This window comes from Ambystoma mexicanum, chromosome 13 (genome assembly GCF_040938575.1).
Source record: "Ambystoma mexicanum isolate Mex_15411 chromosome 13, UKY_AmexF1_1, whole genome shotgun sequence".
Lineage (NCBI taxonomy): Eukaryota > Metazoa > Chordata > Amphibia > Caudata > Ambystomatidae > Ambystoma > Ambystoma mexicanum.
The window spans coordinates 456,637,252-456,662,319 of record NC_090938.1 but is presented as its reverse complement, the minus strand read 5'-3'; the positions used below and the strand labels follow the sequence as shown (position 1 = coordinate 456,662,319).

The following is a 25,068-nucleotide window of genomic DNA, read 5'->3' as shown; positions in this document are numbered from 1 at the left end:
GCAGAAGGCTGTGAGAGAAGAGGAGGAAATATGTGAATACAAGGAGGAATGGAGTAAAGCCTTGGTGGATGAGGAAGAGTCGAAGAATTATGCAAGAGACGACATGAAGGAAAGGTGTAGCCCAAGAGGGAGAGGGTCGAGGGGCTTGTATGAACATCTAAATGTGACATGTGATGAGAGATCAACAGAAGACACAGAGGTATCATATATGGTCCAACAATGTTATTAAGCACAACACCAATTCATGGTCGGCATTTGATATGATATGATATGATATGGCATTTATAACGCGCCTATACACAAGTGTTTCAAGGCGCGATGCGGCGAGGGAGGGGAACAGAGGGAGGACAGACAACAATCCTACTAGGCCAGGTGTCATTCAGATCACGCAAGTGCATGAGAAGGGGGCAGGGACAGTGCGGTATATGGGAATAGATAAAAAGTAAGTAAGTAACGGCCAGCATGTGGCAAGTGCATGGGTATGTGAAGACACCAGGTGTCAAGGGCTGGTAGGGGGGACTTTAGGGAAACAGATACAGTCCCCAAGTGCAGGGGTTGCCGGGAGGCAGTGCAGTTGTGTGACGCTGGTGGTGGCGGTGGGCCTGGGCCCAAGATCAGAGGGTGTCCAGGTAGCCATTGCAGTTCTGGATACAGCCAGGAGGTCAGCAGAGGAAAGGAGGTGAACAAGCAGAAGCAAAGAGAAAGGATTTGAGGTGCTTCCGGAACTAGAGATGGTTCTACTCAAGTTTAAGGGATGCAGGGAGGCTGTTCCAGAGGGAGGCACCAGCCGAAGAAAGAGATCTACCACCTACTCGCTGCTTGGAGAAGCGACTGACCTTGAGGGAGTAGGAGGCGGATGAGCAGAGAGCTCGAGAAGGAAGATGTTTAGGGAGAGAGAGTTGAAGGTATTGTGGCCCCAGGTCCCAAAAGGCCTTGTGGATGATGCAGAGGGTTTTGAACTTAATCCTCAAAGCCACTGGGAGCCAGTGTAGAGATTTCAGTCCTGGTGAGATACGATTGTCATGAGATGACACCCTGATAAGAGTGGCACAGGACACCCAGGAAGGGTTTGGGTGGTTGTGCCGAAATAAGGTGGACAGACAAGTACACACACAGCTAAACTAATGAGAGTGAAGAGTAGGCAAGTGTAGCAAGGTATAAGGTACATCAGAAAAAATTCCCTCTAGGGGTGTATGCAGATATAGGAAAAGAGTATTCCACAGACCTTAGGAAAAACTCCAGCCTTCTGCACAGTTTGCTATAACAGAGGCCCACGCTGTTTGCTCATGGCTTGGAACAACAGCTATGGGTGTCTGTAACGTAGAAACGAGACAAGGGAAGGGGCAGAGGTTGCCTGATGGAAACCAACAGACAAGCTCTGTACCAAAGGGTCTACAAACAGTACAAGAGAAGATACTTACAGACAAATCCAGGAAAAGGAAGTTGATAGCAAACTAGCAGAAGGAAATGAAGGGAAAGTCGTGTAACAGGATTGGATAGCAGAGGACAGTAAGGAACAAGGTGGAGAGCTCAGAGGAGCAGGAAAGCAATGAGCAAGCCCACAAGAGCAGGGCTGTAAGGTAGGGAGCCCAGAGGGAAAGGGCTTAAGGCAGTGGAGTAAAGCAGGCTGCACAGCAAGGAGCCCAGAAGGGCCGGGCAGCAAGGAGTGAGCCCTGGGGGGCAGGGCTGCTGACCGTAGAAGGTTGCAGAGGACTGTAGAGGGCTGCTAGGCTGAGAACCCAGCGGACAAAGGCTGTAGGTAGCAAGCAGCAGAGCGTGATCGGCTGCAAGGTAGGAAGCCCCAAGGACAAGGGCTGTTGGCAGAGGAGAGAAGCGGGCTGCGCGGCAAGGAGCCAGAAGGACCGGCAGCAAGGAGTAAACCCAGAGGAGCAGGGCCGCTGACTGTAGGAGGCTGCAGAGGACTGTAAACTGCAAGGTAGGAAGCCCAGAGGACAAAGGCTGTAGGCAGCCGGAGTGAGGCAGGCTGCAGAACAGGGAGCCCAGAGGACAAGGGCTTTAGGCAGCCGGAGTGAGGCAGGCTGCAAAGCAGGGAGCCCAGAGGACAAGGGCTGTAGGCAGCCGGAGTAAGGCAGGCTGCAGAGCAGGGAGCCCAGAGGACAAGCTCTGTAGGCAGCCAGAGTGAGGCAGGCTGCAGGGCAGGAGCCTGGAAGACCAGGGCGGAAGGTAGCAGCTGAGCGTGATCGGCTGCAAGGCAGAAACCCGGAAGGGCACAGGCGGAGGCTGGAAAGCAGCACAGCGTGATCAGCTGCAATGTAGAGAGCCCGGCAGGGCACTGGATCTAAAGCAGGAATAAGGAGGAACCGCATACAAGATCCGTAGCTCGAAGCAACAAGGTGCTGGAAAGATTCCTAATGCAAGAGACTGAGCTCCTGCAGGCAGCAGCTTTTATACCGCCCTGCCCAGCACAGAGGCAGGCTAATTGGTTTCATCTGGATCAGCACACATGCATACAATCGGCCACCTCCCTCTCTGTTCCTGAGCTGGTGGAAGCAGAGGAGATCCCTAGGGACTGTAGCACCAAAGATGACAAATAGGAATGGCCAGGAATAGATGGTTATAGCCAAGTGCATTGTGGTAAGTGTAGTTTGTTGGGAAAAATAGAAAAGCACCAAAGTCTCACAAATGGGAAATAAGGTCCATATTGATCATAAATGTATGCGCCTATGGAGCAGGCATGACAACGATCCCTGGGCTTGAGGCCAAGGACAAGTCTCACAGTCCTGTTCTGGATAAGTTGCAGGGGCAGAGAGTAGAAGCAGGACGATTTAGGAAGAGGCTGTTGCAATAGTCCAGCCTAGAGAGAACCAGAGCTCTGGAGACAGTGCGCTTCTGGGGGAAGGAGAGGAAAGGAAGAATACCTCTGAGGAGGTGCAGCTGGTAGTGTGACTTCTTAGAGATGTCAGAGATGTGAGGGGAGAAGGAGAGTGTGGAGTCAAAGATGACCCCAAGGGGTTTTGCCTTGCAGGTGGGAGGAGGCTGAGGGCCAAGAGAGGCCGGCCAGAGAGCTGCAGGAAAGGAGGGAGCGGGTGTGCCGTTGAGGAGAATCTCAGTCTTAAGCAGAGGTCATTGACAGCACACCACTCCTGCATAGCAGACAGACAGTCAGAGATGAGAGAAGCAGAGGAGGAGGCCGAGGGTAGCCTGAAGATGAGCTGGGTGTCATCCACCTAGCACTGAAAGTTGGGGCAGAAAGCGGCAATGCGGATGGCAAGGAGTGCCATGTAGGTATTTCTCCTAAATGGTCTAGAAGAAACAATGGGGGATGCTTATACTAAAAGCATTAGTATGCATTTATTTAAATATTACTTAAGGGTCTAGATAAGGGAGTGTTCCTCGTCCCTATGAATTCGTAACTACTACAGAGTCCATCAGTGGTTGTGACAGGATGCTTCTTGGCTTGAAGATAGTCTCAGGATTATAATGACCAACTCTCTTCTTGACTTAACAGTCTCAAGGTTGTTGCACACAGCTTGCATTTTAGCTTCACTTGCGAGCAAGTGCATTCTCCTATTGCCTAGGGCAGGTCATGCTCATATAAAGACATGTATAACCATCCTGGGCAGATGAAGACTACCTGTCCTTATTTGGATTGGCTAATTTAATGCACAATATCAGAGATATATTGCCCAGCTCGCTTCTTGTCTTAAAACTCAACATCTCAGTAGATGTGGAATCCAGATCTCTTTTTGGCTTCTCAGGCTCAGTGATACCGCCCCCAGCATGCATACATCTTGACCAACTCCTCTCAAGCATTTCCTGCCTCTTTTAAGGCATTACCTTTTCACAAACTTTAACCAAAAAAGGTTTTCCACCTTTCTTACCTGGTGAAATGCTCTTTTGTTCTCTCTTAAGGTCTGGTCAGTTTGCTGTGCCTGAAATGCAACCATTAACAGGCTATCTTCTTGTCTGTCTCTAGCTCCTACACTGTCTATACAATAGCTCTCAGAAGTCTCTTTCTCTTTTTGGGGGGTTTTCTCTGCTGATTCCTGTAATACAGCCTTCCCCTTTTGCCTTTCTCTATTCTGGTTATTGCCAGGTGCTGCGATGTAGCCAGTGCTTGATTTGTAATATATAAATGGCATGGCCGAGACATTTTCTAACACCACTGCTGCATCTCACAGTGTCAACAGATGTAGGCTCTCAGCTTCCTGTCAAACACATAAATAAGATTCACTTATATAGATCAGCACTCAGCACAGGCACTTCTCCTTGGAAATCGGCTTGTATTTGCCCCTCTGGTGGAGTTTTTGGCTTGTTACTGTCCTGTTGTTGTCTTCTCTTCCCAAGTGCGCATCTGCCCTACTAATGGCACTGTGTCTGTGCAGCGTCAGTAGCAGCCATGTGGCAGTGTATATTTAAGTGGCTGTGAGTTTATTTTGCACATGCCTATTCATTGGTGCACCCCATACTGAATGCATGTGAGAAGAAAAAGGGGCATTACCCAGATTTGCAAGTCCCTGCATCTTCCTGCTGAGTGCACCCACCTACAGAGGTGCTGCAAATATGGTGTCTTGCTGACACGTGCACATATACAAGTGTGTGTCAACCCTCCCAGTGTATAATAAGCTGTACCTAGTTCTGTGGCTGCCTGCCTATTGCCCTCACCACACGCCCAAGTCACTCACCCTGCTACAGCAGTGCTGCCAGTTACTAGAGTAGCCATGCAGGTTAACTGGTCCATTGTGTTGGTAAGATGACGTCAAACACCCACCTCTACACCTTCTGGCTAATATTTAGTCACAATACTGAATAACTAGCACGGGAGTGCCTGCATGGCTCACGCTGCTCTTATTTGTTGTGTGGCTAAGACTGACCTTTAGTTAAAAAAAATAAATTAAAAAAAATTGCCAAAACACCACATTATAATCGAACTGAGTCTGAGACAATAGGTACCAGTGCACATAAATGAGCCCTGTGTTAAGCCCTGGCAAACACTGCCACCAATTAAGCACTGAAAATAGCCCTCAGCAGTCTCTGCATTCTCACATCTTTTCCTAATCTGACTCCTGCCACCCTCTGGACTACATGTTCTTGCCTTCTTCTTCTCCTTGGGAAGAGGCCTCCAAAAATAACCAATTATTTCCTTCTCTCTGTCTGGGTCCCGCCAGTGTTTGACATGTGGTCCGCAGCAAGCTACTGGGTCTCTCTCACAAACTACTTCTATTAGCAGTTCCCATGGCCTGGCTCTCCTGCAGAGACCACGTTCTCCCTCAACTCCTGGGTTTGGCCCCCTTCTGAGGCCTCTCTCTCTGCCTAGGTCTGGGGTTCTCGCTGCCTCTCTCTTCCTCCTTCTGCTTTCCAGTCTGTAACCTGGTCTGAGAGTCTGAGCATGCAGGAATTGGGTATGCAGATCCAGGGCCCTGGTTCCCCCTGCAAAAACCATACTTGTTAATACCCTTCAGATGCCACTGTTCTAAAATCTGGGCAGCAGAAACCCCTGCAAATTCATGAGTGGGCTCCCCTGGGCCTTTTTAGGTTGTATGAATTAGTAGATGTTGCGCCTGCTTGGTGGTTCCCCTTTCTGTAATAGCCCTCATTCCAGGATTGGTTATTCACTCAACCTAAAGTAGTTCATTTTTATTAAACTGCAAAAAAAGAAACAAAGGATGTTGAATGCAAAAAAAAAAAAATTGAGTTCATGTCAAGGTCGTAGCAAATAAAGTATACTAAAATATTTTAAGAACATGAGGGCCTCTTTTTTTCTGAACACCGTTTCTGAGTGTGGGAGTCCTGCAAAGGGTTTTTAAGTTATCCTTCTATTGTCATGCATTGAGCTGGGTATTTTGCCAGTCCTTGTGTTACTTCAATGGAACCGTATCCATTATAGTATTTCTAGATCCTAAGGAGAGATGCCTTATCATTTCATTTGATAAACCTGTCATTCCATCTGCATAAAACATTAAAGGCCTGAATATGAAAGTACTTTGAAAATGACTTCAAAGGATATTTGCATACCTGGATTATGCGGAAAGAGCTTTGGCTCTTAAATCTGCTTCCTAATGTATACCAGCATTTGAATAGAATTGAGAGATTGTTTTTTTCCCAGCATGCCTGTGATCCGTCAGAGAGCCAATGGGTCCGACACGACTCCAGCGGTAGTCATTGGCATTAAAGCAATCATACACTTCCCATGAAAAGCTCTTTTCCTTGCACTTTATGCATTTTGCACGTTCCCATTAATGGTAGGTGATGAAGGAACTGAAATAAATGGATGATGTTTGAAACATCACTGTCCTACTGATGAGTTGTGGCATTCCTTTGCATTTGCGTTTTGTCCATGCTGCTTTAATCTTTGGAAGACTGCCCCAGATGAATCGGTCTAAGCACTTGTGTCAGAAGAGGACCCAGGCCCTTACTGGATCCAATATTATCAATGGAAGAATCATTTTGAGAGAACACTGATCTCTTGCACACAGGGCGCACAGCCACATCACCTTGCCACCCACTACAATTGCGGGTTCTACATTTAAGCAGCAGATCACTGCTGTAGTTAAGTAGTTAAATCACTCAGGCTACAGTGCACAATTGTTTTGGGTTACCAGTATGGTTTCTTACTCCAGGGCTAAGTAACTGTTAGTATACGGCAGTGATATGATATGGCATTCATAACGCACCTAAACACAAGTGTTTCAAGGCGCGACGAGGCAAGGGAGGGGAAACAGAGGGACGGCAGAAACCACGATCCTACTAGGCCAGGTGACATTGAGATCACACAAGTGCAGTGGTGGGGTGTTCGAGGGGATAGGGGAGGGGGCAGTACAATACATAGGATAACAGTAAAAATAAATAAATAACGACAATAAATAAGTGTGGCCAGCTGGAGGCAAGTGCAAGGGTAAGTGCAGACATCAGATGTCAAGTGCAAGTAGGGGCTGTATGGATACAGAAAGAGTCCCTGAGTGCATGGGTTACCAGGGGGGCAGTGCAGGTGTGCACCTGGCAGATGAGGGGACCTAGGCCCGAGATCAGTGGGTAGCCAGGTGACCAGTGCAGTTTCAGATTCAGCCAGGAGATCAGCAGGGGAGATGAGGAGAGAAAGCAGAAGCAAAGAGGAAGGTCTTGAGGTGCTTCCGGAAACCGGAGATGGTTCTCCTCAAGTTTCAGATAGGCAGGGAGGCTGTTCCAGAGGGAGGTCCCAGCAGAGGTAAGAGCTCTACCACCAACTTGCCGCTTGGAGAAGTGACTGACCCTGAGGGAGTTGGAGGCGGATGAACGAAGAGCTCGAGAAGGAAGATATTTAGGAAGAGAGAGTTGAAGGTATTGAGGTGCCAGGCCCCAGAAGGCCTTGTGGACAATGCAGAGGGTTTTCAACTTAATCCTTGCAGCCACTGGGAGCCAGTGCAGAGATTTCTAGAGAGATACGATCCCTGGGCTTTAGGCCAAGGACAAGTCTTGCAGTCCTGTTTTGGATGAGTTGCAGGGGGCGGAGAGTAGAGGCAGGCAGATTTAGAAGTGTTGCCAAGTACATGGGTGTTTCAAGGCCAGGGCACACCCTGGGAAACTAAATCTATAACAAGGTTAATACCCTTTTGATGACCCTGCACTCAAATCTGGCAACCCCAGGGGAATTCGGAAGTTGGCTCGGAGGCTGTACCGGTACTGTAAGCAGTACCATTTATTGTGAAATCAGGAGAAAAGCGTCCTGAGACGTCTTTGTACTATCCACTTTTTCAAATGGATTTTACTTTCTGAAACAGCATGTTCTGCTGCAGGAATTTCGTATGGTAAGACTTGTCCCTCTTCCACAAATCCTTTTTGAGGAATCAGATTGTTATCAGTCTGCAAGGGTCATTCTCAAAGTTTGCTGGATGGGAGAAAAAGATGTTAAGACAGGTGTTACACTCTATCACTTTTTTAACTCCATTTACTGCCACCTAACAGATTATTTGTATATCTATGCAGGCAGAGTTGGAGCTTAGAATATGGCTTTCATGCCCTGGTAGGAGGACAGACATGAATGGTAATGGCCCACCTTCTCGAGCCATGGTAGACCCAAGCTGTGGGCCGCTCCCGGCCATGTCCGCCCTCCTTCCAGGGCACAAAAGCCATTTGCACCCCGGCTTCATCATGGGTACAAATATCTTTCTTTATTTTTCCTCCGGATATTGGCACCACAAGCGACGCCAATCTATGAAGGAAAGGAAAGGAAAGACAAAATAAACCAATATGGCCGCTTTGTAGCCAGAGCAGGAGGTGGGGCGGAACAGAGCTCAAAGCTCTGGTCCAACAGGCATGTGGGGAGGAAGGGCGGAAGTGGGCGAGAGGTTTTGTTTGGTTTGGGGGAACATGGGTTTGGGGAGGCAACTGTGTTGCCACCCCACATAAATGCAAAACAAATAGCGCCACCTGGGAAGGGCCTTGGGTGGATGGAATAGAGAGTGGAGAATGTATATGCTCACCCACTGTTCCAGCCACCTGATCTGCCTATAGCTCTTACCCGGTTGGAAATGTAATATACATTCTGACTTTGTATTCCTGTTGCGCTGCCAAATTAATTCAATTCAGCACCATCATGTAATTTTCTTTCAGGTATAAACCAATGGATTCCTATGGCATCTTACTTTTTTGAACTGGTAATAACTGGTGGTTCTATAGGAATCATCTTTAAATCTCTACCACAATAGTTAGTTTTGGTTTCACCCGTATTTATATTTTTATTTTCTGCTGAAAGAAATTATTCAGATTGCACAAAGGCACCTTTTGCACAGAGGTGCAAACAGTTGTTAATAGTGCAATTTGCACTTAGAATTACAATGGCCACCATTGTTTGTAGAAGTGTCTTATCCATAGTTGCTTTCTTGTTGCTGCTTCAATCACTCTCACTGTTAACACAATATTGTATTGCTCCCTGAGCTCCTAGTACACTTTTCACAGCGTGTTTTTTACATTGACATTTCTTTATGTTTGGAGCCGTGCACCTGAACTTTTCCATTGACTTTCGGGGATCACGGTTTGGCTATAGACATTTTAATTTCCTCGTCTCTAGTTGGATGGAGGTTTTAATCATTGTATTTTATTTATTTATTTATTTATTTATTTATTTATTTATTTATTTATTATGTGCACACACAAATATAAAGGCAGAATGTGTGGTTTGTGTTCTGCAGTCATATTTAATAATTGAAGTAGTCCCTACCTTAAAACATGTTATCCATCATCATTGTTACGAGCCAGTGAGGGAAAATGGTTGGCCTAGACTACCAAGTGGTTGCAGAACATGTATTACTAACTAAACATGTCTTTCTCTGAGATAAGCAAATTTCAACATTATGAACGGTAGTCGCCCTAACACCAGCACAGTTGGTTCCAACATGCACTCACTTCTATTTGTCTCGCTCTGATATGTCTCTGGGTCTCCAGAGTCCACCTATTCATGCAACAAGAGGGACTGGAGCACCACAACTACACAACTACCAAAAAATGCAATTCAGAGCTTGTACAACAGATGGAAGGCTCTGACAATAAATCACAACAATTGAAATGGCAGTGGGATTAATTCATCAGACAGACAGTCCTCTTGTGGAAGCAATAAAGCACATCGAAATAACGGTTACTTGGTTTCAGTCATCAGGGATGAAGTCCTCTGCAGGATACAAAAAAAGCCTGGATCCAATTGCTAGTGGTATTCAGTTATTGATGAAATAGTTGTTACCTGGAATCATTAAGGCAGATGAGTCCAACTGATACTGGGATTCAATCATCTCTTGGAAACTATAAACCACATGCATTTGACTGGGACTGGGATTCGTTTACTGAAGATGCAGTTGTTACCTAGAACAATATATTGGCTGAGGTGAACTAAGCGTGCCGACAGTGGGCGACAGTGGCCGCCAGGAGCAGGAGAGGCTGCATCAGAATGGCCTGCACCTGAAGGCACTCATGGAGCCAGCAGAGCTTGGCGTCGCTAGTGTAACTAACAGCAGAGCTACACCGTCGGGACCCGGTGGGCTGTAGGCCCCACACTGGAGACTGCGGCAAGACTGACTGCTGGAGAGCAGTGCCGGGACTGAACGGACCTTTGACCATGGACAGGAGAACATGCATAAGGTGGGGCTGAGCCACGCGACCTGGATGAGGACTGTAGCAGAGGCCGATCAACAATGAGGAGCGGACCCCCACTGCCCAGTATTGTGAGACAGCACCCCGAGGGGGGGGGGCTTCCGCTTCCCCAGTCCTAAGGACTTGGGATATATTGTCATCAGAAAGTGGGAGCTCTTGCCTCGCAGTGGGCTAGCGCGAGCTCATGCAGCAGAGGGCCATACAAGGGCTGGCAGAGACCTGGGGATCCGGAGGGGCTAGCCTGTGCCCATATAAACAGTCAGATAGCTGTGAAGCCCCAGAGAAGCACAGGGGAGCTGCTCGGCCCACGGAGAAGGACAGCATCCGCCATTACAGAGAGAGCATCCTCCTTTGACTCCCGCAGAAGATCATGGAAAAGTCTCCTGGTAGGCAGCTTGTGGCCCCTCGGACTTGGGCCTCTGGAACTTTATGCACACCTGCAGAATACCTGTTAGTTATGGCTGGGCACTGTGATTACTTCTCATCTAACCCTGACAACTGTACAACCAAGGTGTGCCTATGGCATTCTGCCTTCCTTGCTTTACTTAATCTTACTCAATCCCTCTGTCATTGCATTTTGTGTCTCCTGTGCAATATCAAAGCCTGGTGTGTTTTTTAACATCCCTGCACCCCATTTTGAATTGCATTTTGCGTCTCTTGTGCAATTCCAAAGACTGGTGTGTTTTCTAACATCTCTGTACCCTTTAACATCTCTGTACCCCATTTTGCATTGCATTGTGTGTCTCTTGTGCAATTTCGAATGTGTTTTATAACATCTCTACACCCATCTGCAGTACTAAAGTATTGCCAGTGCAACTGTTTTCTTGTTTCCCTCGGCTGCTAGGCCGCCTGGTGAGTTTGTGCTTGTACTGTGCTGTGCATCCCCTCCTCCATCTTCCTCCTATATTCTGCCACCCCCATGCCACTCACCATCTCCCCTATCTTGTATAATTGCTATACTATCACCCATCCTCCCTCTTTCTCAAAGTCTGGAAGAAAAAACCTTAAAAAAGACATCCTGAGCACTAACCCTGGCCTACCTATCACAGACACCTATGTCATCACAACTTCCAGACAGATCTTCACTGATATATTCTTTTGTGACCTCTCTCCAGATCTATGGACTCCTCATCTCATCTCTACTCACTCTCCTCTCACATCTCCACCCATTAATGGTGGCACTAGATGGGAAGCACTCTTGGCGGGCTTTGCATCAACCAGATGCATCATTAATGTCTATCACACTGGAACTATCTTGGTTCAGGGTCCTATACCCAACCTCTTCTGCTTTGACCAGCGCCTACCATCCCTCATCAACTTCTCTGACCCCCCCTCTGAATTGTGTACCACACCCCTGTGCCCCTCCTCGGAAAACCTTCAAAGGTGGTGATATATTGCATCTAGCCACACTTAATGCTTGTTCTGCCATCAAACAATCTTGCTACATCTGCCTTCTCCTTAAAGACCTTGACCTCAATATCCTTGCTTTTACCGAGATGTGGTTCAATGCCAGCTCAGTAACTGCTCTTGACACCCTTCTCTCTGATGGCTATAAGATCTTCTCCAAGCATTGACCTAACCATGCTGGTGGTGGGGTTGCTCTGATCTTCGCTGAGTGGGTCCCTTCTTTCCTCATACCTGCTCAGATTTGCTCTTCCTTTGAGAGCCTAGTTTGAAAGCGGGTCATTTCGCACACCTCCTCTCTGACCATTGCCTCTAGCTGCAGGCCACCTGGCTCTACTACCCTGTCCTCTCTGAATGGGACGATTTCTCCTCCTCTCTCCTCACAACCACCTCTAAACTTCTTCTGCTGGGTGACTTCAACATGCCACTTTGACTGCTTAATCATGGCATCCACTCTCTAACATGACGTCTGCACTTAGCTCTTACTCGCCATTCTCCCTTCTGGTTCTACCCACTCAACTGGACACACTCTTCATGCCTTCATCCACAATGATCTTTCACTCTCCCCCCCACTGATCACCCCACTCTCCTGGTCGGACCGTTCTCTCCTCTCCTCTCACCTGGGTCCTCTCAGCCATCTGACTGCACCTCCTGCAGCCCTGCCAATCTAGTTCACAAACATTAGTCTGAGGAAACGAGTGTCAGCTGCTGCCTTCGCATCTAACTTCATCTCCGTCTCTCCCCACTACAGACTCTGCCTCTGACTCTGCTCTCAGCAACCTCCATTTTGCCATCACCAATACCCTTGACATTCTTGCCCCAGTCATGAGGATCCACCTGAAACATGTATCCAAGCGTAACACCTGGTACCACTCCGAAACAGCAGCCCTGAAATGCAGGTGCAGAGCTGCAGAATGTAAGTGGCAGACCTCAGGCTCATCCTCTGACAAGCTGGTCTATCGCCTGCTTCAAAGACAATACTGATCCTCCATTGGCTCCAAGAAAAGGGCCCACATCCACGCTCGTGTCTCTGGTGCATCCAACAACATGGCTGACCTTTTAAAATCTGCAAGGAACTAACCAACCCTTCCACAGTTTCCCCCGCACCTCTTCATTTCCAGGCCCTCTGCAACGGACTGGCCACACACTTCACTGCAAACACTCAATACCTCCTGAGCACCCTTGTGTCCCACTCCCCCTCCATTCTGCCACCCCACTTGCCTCCTATGGACTGCCACCCCCCTCTGCCTTCCGATCCTCCTTCTCTCCTGTAACACCTGATGAGGTCACCAGATTTGTCCACTCTATGAAGGTCTCCTCCAAACAGGTCTCCCCCTGTTCCTCCAGAACCATTAAGGACAATATTGGTTCACTTGCGGATTTCTACAACCACTCTTTTGCTACTGGATCTTTCCCCTCCTGAAAAAAACTTCTGCAGACCTGTCTTGTCCAGCTAACTACCGCCCCATATCTATCACCCCCTTCCTTGGGAAACTCTTGGAGAAGCTGGTCTTCCCCCAACTGACCCAGCACACTGAACTTGTTTGCTGCCTGCACGACCATCAATCTGGATTCTAAGCATTTAGAGGCATGGAAACTATTCTCCTGAACACCCGTGAGGAACTGCTTGCATCTCCTTACCCCAACTCTCCAGGTGTCCTCAGTCCACTTGATCTCTCCTCTGCATTTGATACGATCAACCACTCCATCCTCATAAAGCGGTGTCACAACATACTAGGTATCTCATAGTGGGCGCTGGACTGGCTGGCCTCCTTCCTCAATGACTGCCCGTCCCAGGTTATTCTGGGCTATTTCTCCACCCACACCTGTATCTCCGCCTGCTGCATCCCCCAGGGGTCCAACTTTTCTCCCAGGATCTTTAAAACCTATCTTGCACACATCATTTCCACTTTCTCCCCAACTTCCAGTGTTATGCAGATGACACACAACTCTTGTTCAAACACCCCTCTGATCCTCTCCTTATTTCGTCCATCATTCTTGACTGCCTATCTGCATCCAGTCCTGGTGTACTTCCAATGATCTCTGCTTCAACACCAGCAAGACTTATATCCTTCCTATTGGGACTCCTGCTCCCTCTTTCTTCCCTTCACTCTGACCATCTTCTATGGTCTCCCCGCTTCTCCTTCATCTGAAGCCAGAAACCTTAGAATGATCTTCGACTCATGTCTTTCCTTCCTTCCTCACATTCAGGACCTTGCCAAGAAGGCCCACTTTCAACTGCACCTCCTCAAAGGAATTCTTCCTTTGCTCACTTTCCCCCAGAAGCTCAATGTCTCTAGAGCGCTGGTTCTCTCTGTGCTAGACTGCTGCTATTGCCTTTTTCCTAATCTACCCTCTTCTTCTCTATGATCCCTTAAAATAATCCAGAATAGGGCTGCAAGAGTTATCTTTGGCCTCAAGACCAGGGACTGCATCTCTCCAGCCCTAAAATCTTGTCACTGGCTCCCAGTTGCTGCAAGGATCAAATTCAAATCCATCTGCATCATTCATAAGGCTGTCTGTGGCCAGGGAGCACACTATCTAACTGGCTCTCATTAAATACTCTCCCTCCAGATCGTTATGTTCCTCCGGCAGCAGCTCTCTGTGTGTCAAGTGCTTTGCTAAACATCAAGCTGGTGACTGATCTCGTTCCTCAGCAAGTTCCCTCCTATGGAACAGCCTCCCGCTTCCACTTTATCTTGAGATGGATCGCCTCAAATTTCAGAAGCTCCTCAAGACCATCCTTTTCTCCACCTCCTTCCCTTCCTCCCTCCTCTGCTAAACCCCACAGTTGCTGAGATTAATAAACAGGGCCTGTATGTGTCCTACGGGGCCCTAGCCTGCCACACCCAATTGCCTCAGCCTCCGCCCACTCCCAGCACTTGCCTTGGCACCCACTAGCCTATGCCACCATAGGCCTGCACTTACTTATTTATTGGCAGCTGACCACTATCACCAAGTCACTTAACAGCTGTTTACTCGATAGCACTTCCCTCGTTGGAACAGCTAGAACTTAACCCAAACTCTTCTCTCTCTCTACACTCTCAGCATGTTCTGAATGCTCACAAGGCTTAGTAGGGCTACCTCTATCTTTCATTGGGGGTCATTACGACCCTGGCGCTAAGGGGTTAACGGCGCGGTAAAAGGCTGTGGCGCCGTTAACCCCTTAGCACCTAATTACGAGGTCCCTTTGGGGGACCTGACCTTAACGGCTGGTCTGGACCAGCCGTTAAAGTAGGGTCCCGCAAGGGACCTTCGAGTTAATTACGGTACCGCAATTTGCGGTACCGTAATTACCGCCTTCCCCAGTCCCATTGAGCCCTATGGGGCAAAAATGGGAATGGGGAAGGGCCAATGTTCAATGGGGAATTACCGCCCCGCCAACCTTGGAATGGGGTGGTAATTCCCCATTGAACATTGGCAGACTCGTTACAACACTGGCAGCAACCATGGTGCTAATAGCGCCATGGGTTACCACCAGTGTTGTAATGAGGGCCATTGTCATATTTGCTTTCTTGCCCATGTTCTCTCCCTGTTGCCCTGTGGGCGCTCTGAAACTTAATTTACTTGATGTACAATTAATAAATAAAATAAATACATAAAGCACAAGAACCCAACTGATACTGGAAATAAATCATCAGGCAGGGAGCCTTCTACTGTAAGCAATCAATCACATGGCTCCAACTGCTACTGGGATTCATTCATTAAACAGGGATGCACTTTCCGGAAGCAATAAACCACATGGATCAAACTGGTACTGGGATTCCGTCTTTGATCATGCAGCTGTTACCTCGAAACGTTAAAGCACATGGATATTCAATCATCAGATAGTTATGTTATGTTATGTTATTTTGCATTTATATAGCGCCTTATATACCATTGGTATGGTCTGAAGGCGCTGGTAGGTTGAACGCCCTTGGGAACCAAAGTTCAGGTCAGTAGAGAGAGTAGGGAGAGTCAACGGCGCGTGTGCGCACCGGGTATGTGTGCAGCTGGTGTGGTATTCGTGAAAAAGCTGCTTCTTAGCGGTAGGTATGGTGGTTGAGATCAGAGGTATGTGTTCGTTCTGGCAGGATTTATCCAGACTGACTGTGGCTGCATTAGGCTTGAGGAGAACGCCAGGCTTGGGGGGGTGTAACCAGCAGTGTTTACTTAGAACGATGGGGAGTGAGCGGAAGATGTTAGTATGAGAACAGTTATACCGAATGGTGTCATAGTATCTCTTTGTTCTAGTTGAGTGGTGGTGTAAAGAAGAGAGTAAGCGATGGGGTGTGATATGGTGGGTTACATGCTTTTTCAAACATTCCTTGCATTCCAGACTGTACTATGTACATTGCGCAGTTCTATGCGCTCCATTCCGTTGTATGTACTCGCTCCCGGCTTCCATCCGTTCACGGCACCCATCTGCTCCCGGCACTCACCAGCTCCCGGCACTCACAGCTCGTCGCACTCACCAGCTCCCCGCACTCACCAGCTCCCCAAACTCATCTGTTCCCTCACTCATCAGCTCCCTCACTTCTCCGCTCTATGCACTCAACCGCTCTATGTACTCATCTGCTCAATGCATTTGTGTTTTCCACCCATTCAACTCATCCGCCCCCTGCACTCATTCGATCACTTCATTCATCCGCTCCCTGTACTCATACGCTTCCCGTACTCATCCGCTCCCCGTACTCATCCACTTAATGCATTCTTGCTTTCCACGCATTCACCTTATCTATTCCCCGCACCCATTCGCTCCGCACACTCATCCGCTCTAAGCACTCATAATCCGAATCTAATCCTGGTCTATAAATGTGTCTGCTCTGTAACCTCGTCCGCTCTGTAACCTATGTAACCTCATCCGCTCTGTCCCTCATCCGCTCTGTAACCTCATCCGCTGTATACATTCATACGCTCATCCGCTCTGTCCCTCGTCCGCTCTGTAACCTCATCCTCTCTGTCCCTCGTCCGCTCTGTAACCTCATCCGCTCCATACATTCATACGCTCATCCGCTCTGTCCCTTGTCCGCTCATCTGTTCTATACATTCATACGCTCATCTGCTCTGTCCCTCGTCCTCTCATCCGCTCTATACATTCATGCGCTCATCCCCTCTACGCGCGTCTATATAGTCATCAGTTTTCCACTCATGTATTCTTTCACTCAGTGCATTCATCTGTTCAACATGCTTCATCAATTCTAACTATTTCATTGACGCCATTCGTCTCTTTCCCTCTTCATGCATTATGTGCATTTCAGCAGTTTACATCTCATTACAGTTTCCCTATGAATTATTCTTATTAACAGCTTTACAGTTTTGAACTACATTACTTGTTTAATTCAGTTTGTCTTTCTAGTTTATATTCGGGGTCATTAGCTATCAATTTCTTATCTCAGGTAGTTTGTTGGGTTGGTGTCGTTGGGATGCTGATTGTCCGTTTGGGTTAGTTTTGTTACCGGTTGGCTTTTAGGGGAAGAGCCAGGTTTTCACCAGTTTACGGAAAGATGTTAAATCCTCAGTTTGGCGGATGTGGGGTGGGAGTGAGTTCCACCGGGTGGGGGCCAAGGCTGAGTATGCTGATCCACCTAATCTGACTGAGTTTGTTTTAGGAATGACAAGGAGGCCGGCTGAGCTTGATCTTAAGGTGTGAGGCGGGTGATAGGGTTTTAGTTTGTCTTGAAGATATTGAGGTCCAGTTTTATGGAGTGCTCGATGGGAGATGCATAAGGTTTTGAAAGTCACCCTTCAGGCTACTGGAAGCCATTGCAGGGTCTTAAGGGCCGGAGAGATGTGGTCTCTTGGGCCTAGCGCAAGTAGCAATTTGGCTGCTGCGTTTTTTGCCCTTTGGAGTTTATTCAGTTGGTACGCGTGGATTCCGAGATATAGGGGGTTTCGGATTGGACCGCGGAAAGTCTGTTAGGAAAGGAAAGATATGGAAAGATGCGCCTAAGGGTTTTAAGGTGGTAGTGGCAGGATTTTGAGACGTTGTTGACTTGGCGCGAGAGGGTTAGGTCAGAGTCAAGGATGCACCCAAGATTTTTCACTGACTTGCAGGGGTTCGGTGAGCTGCCCATGGTGGGTGGCCAGGGTAGTGGTTGCGGGAGAAGCTCGGAGTTGCCACATACCATGATTTCCATTTTGGAGGGGTTTAACGAGAGGTGGCTTTGGGTCATCCAGAGTTCTATGTCGAGGAGGCAGGAGGCCAGGTCAGGTCAGGTCGGGAGTTGGGATTTCAGTTCATTAGTTTTAGAATTAGTTGAGTGTCATCGGCGTAGTTGTAACACAGGATGTTGTGTGAACGAACTATTGGAGGGAGGGTGATCAAGTAGAGATTGAACAGGAGGGAAGATAGGCATGCTCCTTGTGGGACTCCTATGTCGACTGGTCGGGCTTGGAAGGAATAGGTGGAGAGTATCATTATTTGGTACCTATCTTTGAGGAATGAAGCTATCCATTTAAGAGCGGTTCCGCGAATTCCTAGGGAGTGAAGGCGGTCTAGGAGGATTGAGTGATTGATTGTGTCAAAAGCGGCAGATAGGTCAAGAAGGATTAGTGCAGCGCATCCCGCGGAGTCTGCCGTCATTTTAAGGTCATGCCAGATTGAGGTTAGGGTGGTTTCAGTTCCGTGATGGGCTCTGAAGCCAGATTGTGCGGGGTCTAGGAGGTGCATGTGGTAGAAGAGTATCACAGGGAGCCAGGTTGAGCAATGTGGTCCTAGGATACTTAAAGCACCAAGAATCCAGGCCAGTGTGTAATACTTCCGGCCCCTCCACCAGTGGTCGAAGTGAGCGGGAGCGGTCGGGAGCGGTGCTCGTCTAGTTTTTTAAGTGACATTTTACATTTCCTATACTTTTATTTTAAAAATAAACCTTTCCGGAATGGTTTCGTTTTATAATAAAAGTGTAGGAAGAAGTTGAAACTTGCACTTTCAGTGCACTGTACGGAATGTTCCCTTAAACAGCAGGCGCAAGTGTTTGGGTGTGTGTATTGTGTGTGGGAGGGGATGTGGTGATGGGGATTGTGGGGAGTGGGTGCAGGCCAGCAGGGAACATAGTTCCACTACTTCTTTTCCTACACTTCGACCACTGACCTCCACGGCCCACGCGGGCACAGACAGGCTTACCTTTAGCACGCCTTTAGTGCACTGCAGGCCAGCACCCTGGCACATAAATGACGGCCGGAAACCCCCGGAAGTGACTTCCCCCTTCGACCATGTATGCTCAAAGTGGATGGGCAAAGTAGATTGGGCTTAAGGGAACCCACTGTGCCAGGAGCGAATTCCCCAGAAGATCAGCCCGTGGAGAAGCAAATGCCCAAGCCACTTTGGACGGATAGGGAGACTTCTCCTGCAAGAAATAAAGCGCATGGATCCAACTGGTACTGGAATTCAATCATCAGACAGGGATTCCTCTTCTGGAAGCAATAAACCATAGGGATCCAAAAGGTTCTGGGATTCAATTATCAGAGATGAAGTGTTCTCCTGGAAGTCATTAAACACTTATATCAATCTAGTCCTAGGATTCAATTATCAGGCAGCCGGTACAGGCATGGAAGCACAATTCTGGCCACCAAGACATTCTGTAAACATGGACTGCTCTTCAGTTGCAAAGGTCTCCATTGCAATGATATTAAAAGTTAGTTTCCCATAGCTTGACTTTTAAGTTCTCTACCAAAAAGGAGTGTTGCCTGCTTTATTCTGTGTTTGCTATAAGGCCAACTCCAAGGGTCATTATCTTTCTGTAGTTCCACTCACTATTATTATGTCCTGTCCAGCCGACAGACTTAAATTGCAAATCATTGGGGACATGTAGGAGCATTAGTCCTTCTAGTCAACAAAGTAAATAGGCAGATAACACCTATGTTCGAAATGTTGAGCTGGGTCCTCCCCGTTAGTAAGATTCCCTCTTTGCTGGAGCTATTTAAAAGACAAATACTGTGCAGAGTTTGACATCTTTAAATGTGTACCACTCCATCCTTCTAACAAAAAGCTTGTGTATGCACGCCCTCCAGGCCCGTACCAATCTCATTCTGCCTATATGCATCATAACCATGGGAAATAACGAAACTGCCTCTTGTGTAATGCCAGATTGGCTGTAAAATACCTATTTGTAATACATGACTTCATTTTGGAACAGGATATAGCCCATTTAGTATTAACAGAAAATTGGATTCAGTATGAGAATCTGGTCATCCCCTCCAATTTGACACAGACCAACTACAAATATCCCTACAAATCCTGCATTATGAAGCAAGGGGTTCGATTAGTGGTGATATTCAGATCTGACTGGAAATGAGATTACATTCCTCCCCCTTCAGTAACTTAGTAACTTCATCAGAATCGCTAATGTTGCAACTACACTTGAACCCCTTTGAGAAGATCACTTTTTGGCTAATCAGCAGATTGTCAAACCCTAAGGCCTTTTTTTTAACATACTGGCAGATGCTCTTGCTGGTCTGATGATGATGATGACCAATGAGCAGCTTGTAATCCTAGGTGATTTCAATATATGGGGCCTCATTACTATTAGCTACATGGCTGCCGCCAAACTGGGCTCCTTTACCGGGTTCCCAGAATGGGGAATTACCTGGCCATTCTGCATTCGGAGGGCCCGATAATTCATCTCTCTGGGAACCCAGGCCCGGACTTTCCCCATTCCCATCTGGGCCCCCATAGGGCCCAATGGGAAAGGGAGAGGGAGCTAACAACGGGCCGATTATGACCGACCCGTTGTTAGCTCCCTCTTCCCCTCGCGGGACCCGGTAACGATGCCTGGTTTTACCAGGCATCCTTACCGGGTCCCACGAGGGGTCCTCGTAATGTCACAGAACGGGTTTAATGGGTCTGCCTCCTTTAGCGGAGCCCGTTAACCCGTTCCGCGAAGGTCATAATGAGGCCCATTGTCTGAATACAAAATGTATAACTCAGCCTTGCACTTAATAGAAACATTACAAGATTTGGGTTTTCTAACCATAAGAACTAAACCAACTCATAAAGCCAATCACATCTTCGATCATATTGAAAATCGGATCTATGAGTGAGTGATCAAATTAAATTCAAATGGACAGACCACTCTGGCATACCATTCAGTACTTCCTACACTTTACAAATTGAAAATGTTCCATCAACTAATGACATGATCACCATTCTTGCGTGGAACTGAACTTCTGAAGACCCATTCTCACAACTGTTATCAGCCTCCTTCACCACAAACTTCCATAGAGTTACATACACAGTACCAAGTGTGCTTTTAGTGAAAAATAAACGCTACCATGTGTGAACAAACTGCAAAATGTGCCCTCACCGTATCGTTCAAACCAAGACACTGGCATAAATTGACTAAGAAATGGTTTACACCAGAAGTAAATTCCCACCGACATAAGGTAAGAAATGCAGAGAGAAGATGGCGACTGGAGACTTCTTAAGCAACGTTAACTGAGGAAAAAATGAAAGCACAATTACCCATTTATGGAGATAACATTGATGCTGCTTCTTATACCTCTGAGACATTGTTTGCAGATGTAAAAGAGTTATGTGATGACAGTGATAGTACAACATCTATACAAAACTTTGATCAAGACCAATATTCCCAGACAGAGCTAGACATACATGAATTAATGTCTTCACACCTTCTTTTTTTCAACAAAGATGATATCATCTCTTTTTATTCATTTTAAATCCAAAGTCTAGTAACCATTCAGAAATGTACACAACTGTACTTTAGGTCACCAGACATCTCTCTTCATTCCACTGAATACATGCATATCCCACCGATCATACACATTCATTCCCTCTCACACAAAATACCTTCACATCTCAAAATCACTCCCGGTCTCAATACCAGGATTACAGACTACCAACATCAATGAACTATTAACAAATACATTTAACTAATAACATAAACGTGTCTATTTCTTCAAATATCCCTCGACTCTTGATTCAGCCGTTTCTTGTTAGCCATACAATCAGGCTAAATACTGAACAGGCCTTCATCAGGACAGGAATGGAATCAAAATGGTGTACTACTCCAATTACAACTTTGCATTCAAGGGTGTCTTTTAATTGTTGCACACACTTCCTCCAATTTCCTCCACCAGCCCCCGCTATATGACCTGGCCTTTTTTCAATAAACACTCTCCTCTGGCATGTCTGTTGTTGTTTGACACGTCTAATGGCTTTTGTAAAACGGTGTATCAACTTATACTTGACTCTTTTGTAGCAGATGGTCGAGGAATCACCCACTATTCTACTTCCAATGTCTAGGGGCATGCTGTCATCGACTCCACAGCGCGAGTCACTGCTGCAAACGTGTTCTTCAATTGTCTCACTAGATGAAGTGCTGCTCCATGGTAGAATCAATCCAAGTACGAAAAGCGCTCTCCTTCAGCGCCATTCCTCCAGTTGTAATGGGTGCCGACCTTTTCTGGCCTCTTTCTAGCCTTCAGTTAATAAACTACACCAACCCCTTCACAAGAACTTGCAGAACACATCATAACCCACTTTACAAATAAATGTGATACCTTCAGAAGCAATGTCAATACCTGAGAGAACATGACATCTACTAACAATTCGAATTTAGCTAGGCAAATCATTCCCCCACTATCTCATTGATTTGTGCTTGTCTCTGGGTAGTTCCCCATTGAGTACCCTGCTCCTCTTTGCCAAATGGCCAGGTTCCCACTTGGACCTATTAACACGCAGACTATTGAAATAACTCTGCCCTCCATTCACTGATCCCCTCCTTCAGTTGTTTTACATTTGCCTTACCTCCGGTATCTTTCCATATAGCTGGAAATGCTCTGTGATTAAACCCCTATTGAAAAAAAAACACATTGGACCAAACTGACCGTCCAATATCCCATCCTCTTTTCTGTGGTAACCTTAACCGTTACCTTAGATTTCACCAATTACCATTTTACCTAATTAGATTTCACTGAAAATGGTAGGTGAAGTGGTATATGTGTAATGCATAATAGGTGGGGTAAGGGTATAACTTAGGGTAGGGAATGGGTGTCGGGGTCCATTTCGTTTTTCGGTGAAATCTCCATTAGGTATTATATTTTGGAAGAAATCACTTACATCCAACCTTACAGCCTGATACACTACCATATTTGATATAATAAAAGGATGCCTAGTTTCCATAAAATAATGGATAGATGCCAAATCATTGAAGATAAACCCTAGTAAAACAGACATCTTGCTAGTAAATCAAAAACCAAACACATGGCCATCCCTATGCTGGCCCACCTCGTTTGGCCCTTGCCATTACCCTACCCTAAACCATGTGTCAAGAATGTAGGCATGTATATCAACCACAAGCCTACCTTAAAATCCTAAATCTCTTCTGTTACTAAAACCTGCTTCTTGATGTTAAAGTAAATCAGACATATCCTATGATTCCCTCATTTTCTCACAAGTTAATGATGGTCTCCTGCTGCTTAGATCATGTAAACAGTTGCTATCTTTGTCCTCTGAAATGTGCTATTACCCGGCTCCATAAAGAACTTAGCAGCTAGGCTAATAATGAGACTCAGGAAACTAGACCATATCAGCCCAGCCCTCCGAACCTTGCACTGACTTACTGTAGAACAACGGATCATCTTCAAAAGCATGTGACTTGTCTATAGCTCTTTCTCTACTCCAGTTCAGCAAGGGCAACTTCCACAGCAGCACCTATATTGCACATGATTCACAAATGAATTACTCTGACTTACCATTCTCTTAAAATAGATAGGGATATTTGATTGACAACGAAGTTACTCAAAATAACATTGACTTACTCCTGATTTACTTTTTTTTTTTTTTGTGAATTGAATAGTCCTCTGCAGTTTCAAATCAAGGGTTGGTCAGAGTTGCTTGCAGTATCTATTTTGTGAATCAGCAGCACCTAGATTAATTTAAAGTTCTGACCACCATAAATTCTGCTACTGTGGGTTAAGAAACATATAACTTCATAACATCTGCTTAGAAATGTGATTGAGTAAAAAGGGATCATATTGATATTATTAGTTTATAGCTGAAGAGTAAGACTAAAATAATCACCAATGTATTTCACGTTATGCACTTGCGTGTTCTCAATGTCACTGGGCATAGTAAGATTGTTGTTTTTTGTTCTCCCTGGTTCCCATCCCTTGCCTCGTCGCGCTCTGAAACACATATGTATGTGCGCGATACAAATAAAATATCAATACTAATTTCAATGCATATTATAAGAGGTTTGAAATACCGCTTTTCTTTCAAAATTCACCTTTGCCCACTATTCACAAAACCACAGGCCTCACCTTATCATTTCACACGTATAAAAACAATCAAAGACTTTTGCATTTGTCAATGCTTGTTTTCTGTTCCTTTGAACTTAGTGATGTCCCTCTTTTGAGGCAGATGTATCCGTTCTTATAGCTTTTACATGACCCAGAATAGTGAAGCTTGTGTTCCATTAATCCAGCCCATTACCTTGAAACAAATGCATGTAATGTAAGAATCCAGTAAGATAAACAAAGGTAAACACTAGCCACACGAATGCCTCCCTCGTCTACTGATAAAATCAACAAGGTTTTTGATAGTTAAGAGAGACAGCAAAACTGTCCAATGAAAACTGCCAGAAATATAGCTAACAACAAAAGACAATGGGCCTCATTACGACCCTGGCGCTAAGGCGTTCACAGCGCCGTAAAAGGCTGCGGCACCGTTAACCCCTTAGCGCCTAATTACGATGTCCCTTTGCGGCTCCTGACCTTAACGGCTGGTCTGGACAGCTGTTGAAGTAGGGACCCGCAAAGGGACCTTGAAGGTAATTACAGTGATCCGACAATTTGCGGTAATGTAATTACCGCCTCCCCCATTCCCATTGAGCCCTATGGGAATGGGGAAGGGCCAATGCTGCATGGGGAATTACCGCCTCGCCAACCTTGGCAGCAACCATGATGCTAAAGCGCCATTGGTTACCGCCGGTGTTGTAATGAAGGCCAATGACAGCATTGTGGACAGTGCAGACTGATTACCATTTGTCCCTCCTACAATCCAGATTAGTATTGTTAGCACCCTAAGTGATGTTATTGGGCAAATCTTGAACCAACATTAAAACAGGCTATCAAAGGCATTGCCATTGTGACTCCTAGACTTCCACAGCTTATCCCCATGGTTCTGTTGCATCACAGTCATTGGGCTCAAAATATGAAAAAGCAGCAGCACTTGCCCACCTAGAGCTAACTTGATTTAGACATGTTTTGTATGTTAGTGCTATAATGTTCACAGGCTGCTGCAGGGAGTCCAGAAGAAAACACGTAGGTTGGACAATATGGAATTAAGGTAAACAGGTAAAAAGAGGAATTCTGCTTTAACTTTCTCTCTGTAGACCTCATCCATTTCTCCTGACATGTTCTTTGACAGATCAGCAAATGATCTGGAAACATGTGCATAGCTTCTGTGTTAGGCCAATATAGCTTCATGTTTATTTGGGTCAAAACTAAAACCTAATTGAGATCCAAAATCCTTAGATAACAGAGTGAATGGTTCGTGTCCAAAAATGCATTTCCACATCTTCACCTATAACCTCGATTCTGATGAGAAACCCTAATGTTGAGGTTTTTATGGAAAAGGGTGTG

General features: G+C 46.4%; 1 protein-coding gene across 1 annotated transcript in view; it reads left to right on the top strand.

The window, feature by feature from the left end:
* ASIC2 (acid sensing ion channel subunit 2) overlaps window positions 1-25,068 on the top strand; it is a 2,197,477-nt gene that overhangs the window by 1,679,348 nt on the left and 493,061 nt on the right. The gene's annotated exons all lie outside the window — the stretch shown is intronic.